The following is a 10708-nucleotide window of genomic DNA, read 5'->3' as shown; positions in this document are numbered from 1 at the left end:
TGGGGAAAATTTTGTTATAGCCTTAGGGTCTATTAAAGCCTTTTTGTTTTTCATCTGTTTCTGGTAAAGCACAGCTGCTGGGAGTTGCTTTGCAGCTTGTTTTTCAAGAGTGAGTCGGCCAATGCTGTATTTCTCTCCTTTTGGGAAGTGGCGAAAACTGCCATCACTGGGGAGATACTGGGGGAGGCCCAGGCCTGCTAAATGTTCTAGTCCCTCAGTTCCTCGTCTGAATTCTTGCTTGATTTGCTGCTTCAGCAGCTTAAGCTCGTAAGGCTCCTCCATAGTGTCATCTTCTCCTTTACCATAACGAGAAGAGCCTAGAAATTCTGCCACCTAAGATGGAGAAAAAATATAGCACATTTACTGATTTATTTTAAAGTAATGTGAACTGAATTTACACACAAAACATTGTTATGTTATGTTTATTAACAACAGGATTTTGCATTTATATTCATATGTAGTCATTTTTCTATCACATAAACCACATTAATAATGGATCAATTCATGAATGTTTTTTTTTTTTTCATTTCCTTTACAGCAAGTACCATTTGTATGAGAATTGTGTCACAGAGAAATTAATCAAATTTGATCAATTGAAATATGAAAAGCATCACTTTAGAAGCAGCTGGATAGGTTTTGTAGACATGGTGAAGAACACAGACTCACAAACTACAAAGTTTTCATTCTAACTGCAAATCTGGGTACTATTTTTTCTGGGGCAGCTGTGTGCTCTTTCAGCATTAATTAATGCACCAAAGTATCCACCTGTGACTAAGAGTTGCTATTTAAATTGAGGCAGGGCTGATTGCCACATGTAAAGAGATCATAATCAGGTATGAAAGTTTAAGAACTTTTACAAAGAACACTTGGATAACAGTGCAGTGTATTCAAAACATCAAGGAGAGTCTGGGAAACAGGTAACTTAGATGGAATGCTAAGGAGTTAGTCCTGTAGGTCAGAGGTCCCCAACCCTGGTCCTCAAGGCCCAATATCCTGAAGATCTTAGATGTCTCCCTGCTGCAACACACCTGATTCAAATTAAATGGTTCTGTGACAAGCTCTGCACAAATCTGCTAATGAGCCATTCATTTGAATCAGGTGTGCTGCAACAGGGAGACATCGAAGACCTGCAGGATAGTGGGCCTTGAGGACCAGGGTTGGGGACCACTGCTGTAGGTGATTAGACTGTTGTTTGCATAGTGAAGAAAAATCCCTTTTTGACAACAGAGAAAGTAAAAAAATAAACAATAAAAAAAATATTTTTCACCAGACTCTCAGAGGACAAGAATAAAATCTCTTTCATGCCTCAAAAAGAGAAATTCAGATTCCCCAAAAACATGACAATGAACAAGGAAAGCTCTACCGATTCACAAAACAATAAACAAAAAGAACTTTACTTCTACTAAATGATTTCAATAGAAAAGTGTGAAGGACAAACAAAAAAGGAACAAGTCAAGGCATGCCACCTAATTTGTCAGACATGGTTATGTATCTGTGACTCAGCACATATGACTACCAATGCAATTTAGAAAACTAGTATTTAATGATAATTTCAGTATTCCCAATTGTAACCAAATACATTGAACAACACTGAATCCAAAATAACCAGAGGGGTTTTTAGGGAAGAGAGGGGGAGTAAAGTAGCCTCATCTTGGTGTGGATTCAACTTGTAGATCTGACAAGCGGCACAACTATCCATGAACAGGTCATTTATCTCTACTACAGTGATGTATTGTTAAGATACTAGTAATACTGATTATTGGATTTATCTTGCCTGACTTTGATATGGCTTAGACAAATGTAGAGTTATTAAGCTCTAAACACTAATTAACCCAATAATACTCTTAAATTTAAATTTGTTATTCAATTATCTGATGAACAATAAATGGCAGCTTTTAAATATTCTGTGATAACATTAAATAATAAAGATGGCAAAAGCTAAAGAGTGACATAAAAACTGAGTATTTACCTCTGCAGTGCGCCTGACATCTGCAGCCCTGAGTAGTCTGTCCGCCTTTGATAACTCCTTATCAGGGAGGTTGAATCCAGATCCCAAGCCGGTATTGCTAAGTCCTGTTGAGGCCTTGGTGAGCTCCCCTATGTCCTCTATAAGCACGTAGTTCCTGGCATTGTGGTGGTCAATATCAGCATAGAAAGAATCAGCAGAAATGCTGGACATGGGACTAGACGCCATACTCCTTTCCTCTAGTCCCACCCTCAAGTCTAAGTTACCATACTTGCCCCCCAAGTGAGCCACCCCATAGCCACTCTCTGTTGAGGCTGGCACAATGAGCAGAGGTTGGTTGCGTATCACCTCGTAATTGGTGGTAATTTTAGGCTCTAAATCAGATAAAGTGGTTTGCCGCTGCTTTCCCTGCTGCAGGAGGAGGGCATGTTGGTAACTACTAGGCTGAGCCTGGGCATGGGAGAGAGATAGTGTAGCATAAGGAGACACCTGTTGATGGTAAAGGGGCTGCTGCTGATACAGGTTTTGCTGGGTGTAGTGGCTGGTGGTTTGGGTCTGAGGAACATACTGTGCATAGTGAGAGTAGGGGCTAGTTAGTGTGTTGTACTGGGAATCAGCTTCTGTTTGAGGAGGGATGAATTGGTCAAATTCTGACTGAGGAGCTGTCCGTGGTCTCTCAAGGCCATCACCCCTGGCTTCTCTGATGTTGCCAACCTCACTGTCTGACATGTAGTCTCTTTCCTCTGCCACCCCCTGGAGATAGGCCCTCTCTCGCTTCTCTCTTTCCTTTAACAAGGCCTCCTTGCGGCGGTTTATGCCCATCTCCAGATACCTAAAGTAGCAGAAAAAATGACAACTTAAGGACTAACGGTTCTCTTAACAATATCACCAAAGATGCAATTAATGTTTCAGTTTCTCACACATTTGTACCTGTTACAATGTGTAAGAGTGGAGAGGTCTCATTGACTGTTGTTAAGGACGCCTTTTAGCCCTTAAGCTATTAAGATGGGAAGGGAGTCATGCAGATGAAAATAAAAATGATGATGGCATGAGATGGAGGAATACAATGGTATCTAGTTTATTATTTCTTCAGGGTGTGCTATAAATATTTGTTAATGGATTAACATTGCAAGGTCTTTAAAATAAAGTAAAAATAGAGGGGTCTTTAATCATTAATTTAATTATGTTAATTTTAAATATGTAGCATCTCACCGTAGCTTGGCATCAATCTCCTTTTCCTCTTCATCTAGCTCAGCTTGTTTCTTGCGAAGTTTAGAAGATTCTCGCTCCACTAGATCAAGCTCCTTGTCAATATCCTGCAGAATCTTTGCCCGGGCTATTGTTGTACTGCGGGCAAGACGGCGACGTGCAGAGTTGGTGCTGTAGCCTGACCTTCCTGTCAGAGGGTCATCCTCTGGAGGGGGTTCTGGCAATGTCCGCTTTACTTTCTTACCTGTACCAGAGGGTGATCCTCGACCCTAGAATGCACACACATACACACACACACACAAATAAGACACATATTTTAATAACTGAAAATTGATTTATTACATGACATTACATGTGTACACTGTCAAAACATTAAATATTATATATATATATAATTTTTTTCTATGACTTTCAAAGGACTTACAGAATAGCTGTCTGCATAGTATCCTCCCGTCCTGTCATCTATGGAAGGACTCAGGGATTTAGGATCAGATAGAGACTTCTGACCAGCTTTTAATGTCCGAGGGCCGGAGGAAAATCTGGTTGGGTCAGCAGTTAACATCCTCTGTCCTCCATATGACTTTTCAGGAGAGAGTGGAGACACTGAAGTGTAGAGGATTTTAGACTTAGAGGGCATGTCTGCTGTTAGGTGTGTGCTGTAGCCCACCTCAATTGGTGCATGCCTCCTTTCACTGTCTGTCTGACAACTCAGACTGCCTCCTTTCTGAGAGTTCTCTGGAGCAGATATATGCTTAACGATTTCTACCTTTGTGTCCATTTGGACTTTGGGTCGTTTTATAGTTCCAGAGTGGTCAGTCTGGACCGATATCTCTGCAACTGTCTGGATGGCAATACTAGAGACCTTGGAGCCATGTTTTCCATCACTACTGTGCTTTCGAGAGCGCCTTCTAGCTTTGGTCGGAGCATCCCACTCCTCTTGATCCTCATCATCAGTCTGAGCTGAGCTATCAATATTTCTCTTACTCTTCTTTCTCCTTCCCACATGCTGCTTCTCGGCTGAGTCTTCATCATCTGTCTGTACTCCACTATCAAGTATTTTTTTCCCTATGTCCTGATCAGCTTGAAGCTTTACAATGTTAAACTGGTCATGACTTTCCTCTATATGTATGCCTGTAGACGGCGGTGTAGACTCATCTTTGACAGGCCAGTACTGGCCACTGTCCCCTACTCCGGCATATTTAGCTTCTAAAAGATTTCCTGTTGTACCAATAGTACCATAATGTTCATCAAGTTGCCGCTGGAGTTGCAGTTGAAGTTGCTGAATTTGCTGCAACTGCTCTTTCTGCTGAGCATAGGTCTCTTGCTGGGCTACCATGTGGGCATGATGTTCCTCTTCTTGCTGGAGCAGGAGCTGCTGTTTCAGTGCCTGCAGTTCTTCAAGCTCCCTTTGGACCATAAACTGCTCCTGTTCTCTGTAACGCTGGATTTCTTGCCTTTCCCACTCCAGTTCTTCAGCAAGACAAAGCTGCTTAAGCTTTTCTAGTTCTAGAAACTCTCTCTCCATCTGGTACTGGGCCATCTTAGCATTGTCTAAGCCAGGAAATATTGGAGAAGATGCCAAGGCATCCAAAGATGCAGCAATTGCTTCCAGGGTGGCGTCTGAGTACATTTCTGGATAGCCGGTTATAATGTCAGCCAGAGCTGTAGGTAATAGTTCCTTGGGTAGTCCTGTCTCAAAAGGAATTATCTGTCCTGGGTCTGTAGTAGGAATGAAACCATATGGATGCAGTAAGGTCTGGTCCTGGATTGCTGGTGTTAAAGTAGTGCTAAAGATGGAGCCTGGCTGAGTTGTAATTGCATATGTTGATGGAACTGGTGCAGCAACAGAGGAATAAACTATTCCATCTGAGATTCTTAGGGCACTATTTACACCAAATCCAGTAGCAGGGACCTGGGAGTATGGAGGAGTAATCATCGCAGGGTAGACTCTGGCAGCTTTGCTGGTGTAGTCTAGTGCTTCACCTGCCATAATAAGTTTAAAGGCATAGATTTTACTTGATCAAGTTGTTTCTATTTTTAGGAACAAAGAAAATGTATAGAAAACAATTTTAAAGGCATGCAATTTGCGTTTACTGCACATGCATATCTGCATTAATTTTGGCTAGCAAGATGCGAAACCAAAGTATTGGGGGAGTACGCGCAGGCACACACATGCATCTGTTAGAAAGATAAAAATAAAGAAAAAGAAAACAAGCAGCTGTTATTATTTAATAAAACCATGCAAATTAAACAACTTAACAAATCAAACAAAAAACAGTCACATTCAGTAAATGCTAAACTAAAGCAAAATATGTTAAGGCATAAGACATTTGAACAAAAATGTTTAGTCTCCTAATAAAAAGCAGACTTGTGCACAAATCATCACAAATAAAATTCTGAAAAGATATACAGAAAGATCGCCATACTCACCAGCAGAAAGTTTAGCAGCAGTGAGGTCAATAGCGCCATCTGATGATCCACTGAGGTAGTCGTAGTCATTCTTGAGATCGCAAGAGGACAGTCCTGTTTCTGACAAACTGGTCTCAGACACTGGTGCTATTATACCATTAGTTCCTCTTACTCCATAGACTCCAACATAGTGATCATCTCTGAATCCAAAGCTGTTGTCAGGCTGGGTTGTAACTGGAGGGTGTGTTCTGCAGCTTCCTGTAAACGGTAGCTTGTAAATTACATCACAGCATACGCTACTCCTACCGGCTGTGAGGTCTACTGGAATTCCATCATCTTCCACAACAGTGGTCACCACTCCTGGGCTTGTATCAGACAATGCCACCATAGCCCTCACTGGTCTGTAGTTTGACAAATCCATAGCTCCTGTGACCTCTAGAGAAACTGCAGGACCTCCATTGCTGAAAACTGCTGGAACTGAAGTCATTGACTGTTTTCCTCCAGAGGAAACAAGAGCTTCAAATGAAAGATTAATGGGTAGATCTTGAGCTGTAGATGCTACAGCACTGACCATGGGCTGGGTCTTCACAGGTCTATAAACAATTTGTGCCAGTGGCTCGAATGGTTTGTATGTGGTGAGAGACAGAGGCAATGATGTAACAGGGCCCTGCAAATCAAGTGGCTTTTCGGCTGGAGTGTTATATGAAGCAATGGTGGCGGTGCATGTGACAATTGTAATGCTGTCAGTGACTACAGACAAAGTTGTTGAAGGGGTGATCTCTGCACTAAGATTTACTATCTCAGGCTGCACTGCCGTGATCTGACGTCCACTAGAGTCACTTGAAAAAGACTGTCGACATGACTCTGATGAAGACAGGTCCATGCCTTGATCAGTCATCTTTATGCCATCCTTGATAGTACGTAAATCAATAACATCCCCAGGATAGATTATTTTACCATTCTGTTTGGGCACAGGTTGGACTTTTGCAATGTCTGGTTGTATAGTGATTGCTACACTTGGTGGAGGCACCTGGGGAAGTCTTTCATGGACAACAGAAACAGTGGTCCTCTGGACCTCAGTAGTGACTACCTGAGTAACCAGACTAGGCAGGCTTTCAGGTGGTTGACCTGAGGTGGAAATTGAAGAAGAATACATGTGACTCATACTAGAGACCACCTTTTCTGGCCCTCTAATCTCTTGGCTTTCAATAGACTCTTGCTGAATTTTTGTGATGGTGACTGGAGCAACGGTTACACCCAGTGGAACGTCATGTGCAGTAGGAATTGATGTTCTCCTGGTATATGCCTCAGTAGTAAGTATTTCTGTTGGGTGTTCGTATTCTGATGAATAGTTCAGTACCTGTGGCCCATGTTCTGTTGAAGGAACAGAGTCACTCCTGTAGGGAATTTGATCATCATAACCACCATAACCATCCATAGGTACATCTTTTTCAGCTGATACATTTACTACTTGGGTAAATGGCAATGGTTGCTGCATGGTCATGGATTGTCTCCTTGTTGCAATGGCCTCAGTTGTAACTACTTGTGTAGGAATTTCATAGCCTGAAGGATAGGAAAATATATCACTTGTGGGATATGAAGACTGTGTAATCGATGATATGGATGTCCTCCTCTTACAGGTAGTCTCCTCAGTTGTAATAACTGGCATCCCTGTCGTTACCTGAGGCTGTACATCAGATGATGGTATTAAAGTTGTTCTTACGTCAGCCTCCTTTGTTATGATCTCTGTGGGTGTTTCATTCCTAGGCTGAAATGCTATGACCTCCATCAAAGGGACTGGGTGTGATATCATTGAAGATGTAATTGCTCCATATTCCTTTTGCATATAAGTAGCAGGGGGTACATCTGGGTGTGTTGTCATTTGTTGAGCTTCTGTCAAAATGGGTGGTATTACTTCAGGAGTTGTATGAAGTACTGTTTCAGAAAATCTAGGTAGTGGCATTACTTCAGGTACCACAGGTATTGGTATAACTTCAGCTACCACTGCCAGAGGATGAGGGGCTGGAATTACCACTGCAATCTCTGGCATTGTAACAGCAGTTTCAATTGTAATTACTTCTGTGGGAAATTCAGCTTTTGTATGGAGAATCACTGCATCATTTACACGATTTTTATGTTGTGTAAGTAGCTGCTCTGTAACTATAGGCAGATTTTCTGAAGGCTGAAAAGTTTGTGGTACCAATGAGGGTTCAGAACAAGTTGGAACATTACTGAAACCTGTAGGCAACTCTTGTACTTTTGAGTGAATCATTGCTTCAAATGCTGCTAGTGGCTCTTGAACTGCAAATTCCTCAAAATCTTCTGGTACTCTTGATGCTGTTGGAACGGCCTCTGTGACAATGACGTGAGTAGGTACATTCTGTTCCTCCTGTAACATTTGTGATGACACCTGTGAATCAATAACAGTTGAATACACTGCAGCTGGTCCACCTTGAATGATGACTGCATCTAATGGTACTTCAGGCTGCAGTGGTATAGCAACAACTTCTGTTAGAGACTCAAGTTCCACAGCTGCAATTGGCTTTGGTGGCTGAGGAACCAGTTGTTCAGCTGTTGGATGAGCTATTCTGACATCTGGGAGTATGCTTGGTTGTTGAGAAACAGTCGCTATAGATTGTTTGCTTACTATAGCTTGAACTGTTAGTGGTTGAAGAACCCTTGACTCTTCAGGCAGTGTAATGACATCTGAGGTTATTTCAGAAAGTAGCAGTGGCTGGGTTAGTGATTGCTGTTGCTGGATATATGGTTTCTTAATAGGAGGAGGTACAGTATGTGCTTGAATAGAAGTGTCCTGATCAGATGAAACAGCAATATTAGTCATGGGGAGTGGTTGCACTGCAGAGGGGACAGAGTCTCTCCTGACTTGTACGTCGGCAGCTGCTGCCTCAGAGGTTGTCACTTGCTGTGTTGCCACAGTTGGAGCCACAGTAATTGGAGGTGGATGTTTTACAGTCGGGACTGAGACCCTCCTTATTTGAGCCTGTGCTGAAAATGCCTCAATTGGTGTTTTTTGCTCAGACGGTGTAGTTCGTACCCCTGACACTTTTGAAGATGGGATGGATCCTCGCCTCACAGGTGCCTGGACTGTTATGGATTCAGTTGGCGAGCCAGGCTCAGATGGAAGAGTTATCACCACATAGGTTTGTAAACATCTGGCATGTCTTGGGGACACGGGTGACTTTGGAGATGATGCACCTAATTTAGACTCCACAGGTCGTGTAAGGCTAAGTGACAGAGCATTTGGAGGTTCTTTCATCCTAGGCAGTGTTGCTGCTTTGGGTGCAACAGGAGGAGGAGGTGGCTTGATATTCTCTCCTGGCTTGTGGCTGAAAACCAGTCCAGCGGGAATTGATACAGGCTTAGGTGGTATAGGTGGTGGAGGCTTGGTGGTTTGACTAGGACCAGATACTGTGACAGAAATCGGTGCTACTATTGCAGTAGCAATTGTAGTTGGAGCTGGAACTGATGGCTTTGGATAAACTCCAGGTTTCTGTGATGCAGAAGGAAGTGATGTTGTCGAATCTGCAACAAGTTCATCTACACTATGCACAACCTTTATTCCCACTGAAGGTTTAGGTGGAAGTGGTGGAGCAGAAACTACTTGAACTGCTGACACCTTAGTCAATATTGGGGGCATATCTTTCCTAGGTACATCTGAAGAGGAATGTATGGTTGTTTGATTGCTTTGTGCATGAGAAGCAGCTATTGGTCCTATGCTAGCTGTATCTTGTATGGTATGTCTGAGCAGAGATCTGTTTTCCACACTTGGCACTATTATGACAACATGACCCTGTCTGGTTGGAGTCACTACCTGAGGTACAGATGCAGCATCTGCCTGTACAGCTTCCATCCTGGGCTGTATATCCACAATTACAGACTGCATTGGCTGGGTAGTCACTTTGGTTCCCATCACTGATGTAGTTGGTGTGACATCAACACTCTTAACAACAGGCATTTCTGTCGTTGTCTCAGGTAATGACACTGAAGTAGACCTAGGGGGAGGAGGGGGTGGAACTTTCTTTTTGACAACAGTAGTTGATGCTGGAGCTGGTGGAATTCCTTGGTCAGTGCGAGCCTGAGCAGGGACTACCACTGGGCTCACAGATGGAATGGCTGATTGTACAGGGACTGAATGTACTACTTTGGCCTGAGCTTGAGCTGGGGTAGTTATGAGAGCTGAGATTGGTTGCGGGATTTGTGGTGTGATTGGAGCTGTAGTTGAAACCAGGTCAGGCATCTGAACTATGATTGGTCCAGGGCATGATACTGGAGCCACAGAGGTCAAAGTTGGAGTTAAGGGTACAAGAGGTGGAGCTGTAACCTGGGCAATAGGCTGAGCTGAGACAACAACAGGTGCTGGGCTTGGTGCTGAGACTTGTGAAACAGTTGGAGCATTAATGGGTATTTGAGATGGTGATGAAACTAAGTCTGGCATTTGCACCACAACAGGTACAGCAACAGATGTTTCTGTAAGGGGTGGAGTTAGAGCTTCAGCTGTAGAAGTCTGAACATGAAGCACCTCAGCTGTTTGAGTTTTGGATGGATCAGATACCACATCTGGTATGGCAACTATAACAGCTGTTGAAACAGGATGAGGGATTGAAGTTTCACACGTAGGTGCTCCAACTGGAGCAGGTAATTGCACAGAGGTCTCTGGGGGCGATTGGTCTTTAAGTGAGGTTGGAGGTGTTGGTGTAGACAGTGGAGTAGATTCTGCTGAAAGGGGTGTTTGAGCCTGAAATGAGGATGAAGATGTTGCATTAGAAGCCAAACTGGAATCTGGAGTGGCTGGTGAAGTTGGAGGTGAAACTGGTGACACTGGAGAAGGTGTAGTGGTTAGTTCTGGGGCTGATATTGGTGTTGGAATTGGTTTTGGTTCAGGCATTTCACAGATCACACATATAGGTGTCATCTCAGTAGTTTCAGACAAAGGTGGACTAATGGACAGATCCTCCTTTGTCTCAGAGTCATCACTTGGGGTTATGTCAGAGGAAATACCTATGGCATACTCGTCTGCAAGACTGTCATCATCTTCCTCACCAGATGAACACTGGGTAATTTTAAGGTCTGGTATGGGGAACAAAGCCTTTCTGAGTGCAGGAT

Source organism: Melanotaenia boesemani, chromosome 10 (genome assembly GCF_017639745.1).
Source record: "Melanotaenia boesemani isolate fMelBoe1 chromosome 10, fMelBoe1.pri, whole genome shotgun sequence".
In the NCBI taxonomy this organism is placed as follows: Eukaryota; Metazoa; Chordata; class Actinopteri; order Atheriniformes; family Melanotaeniidae; genus Melanotaenia; species Melanotaenia boesemani.
Note: the sequence above shows the minus strand (reverse complement) of the source record.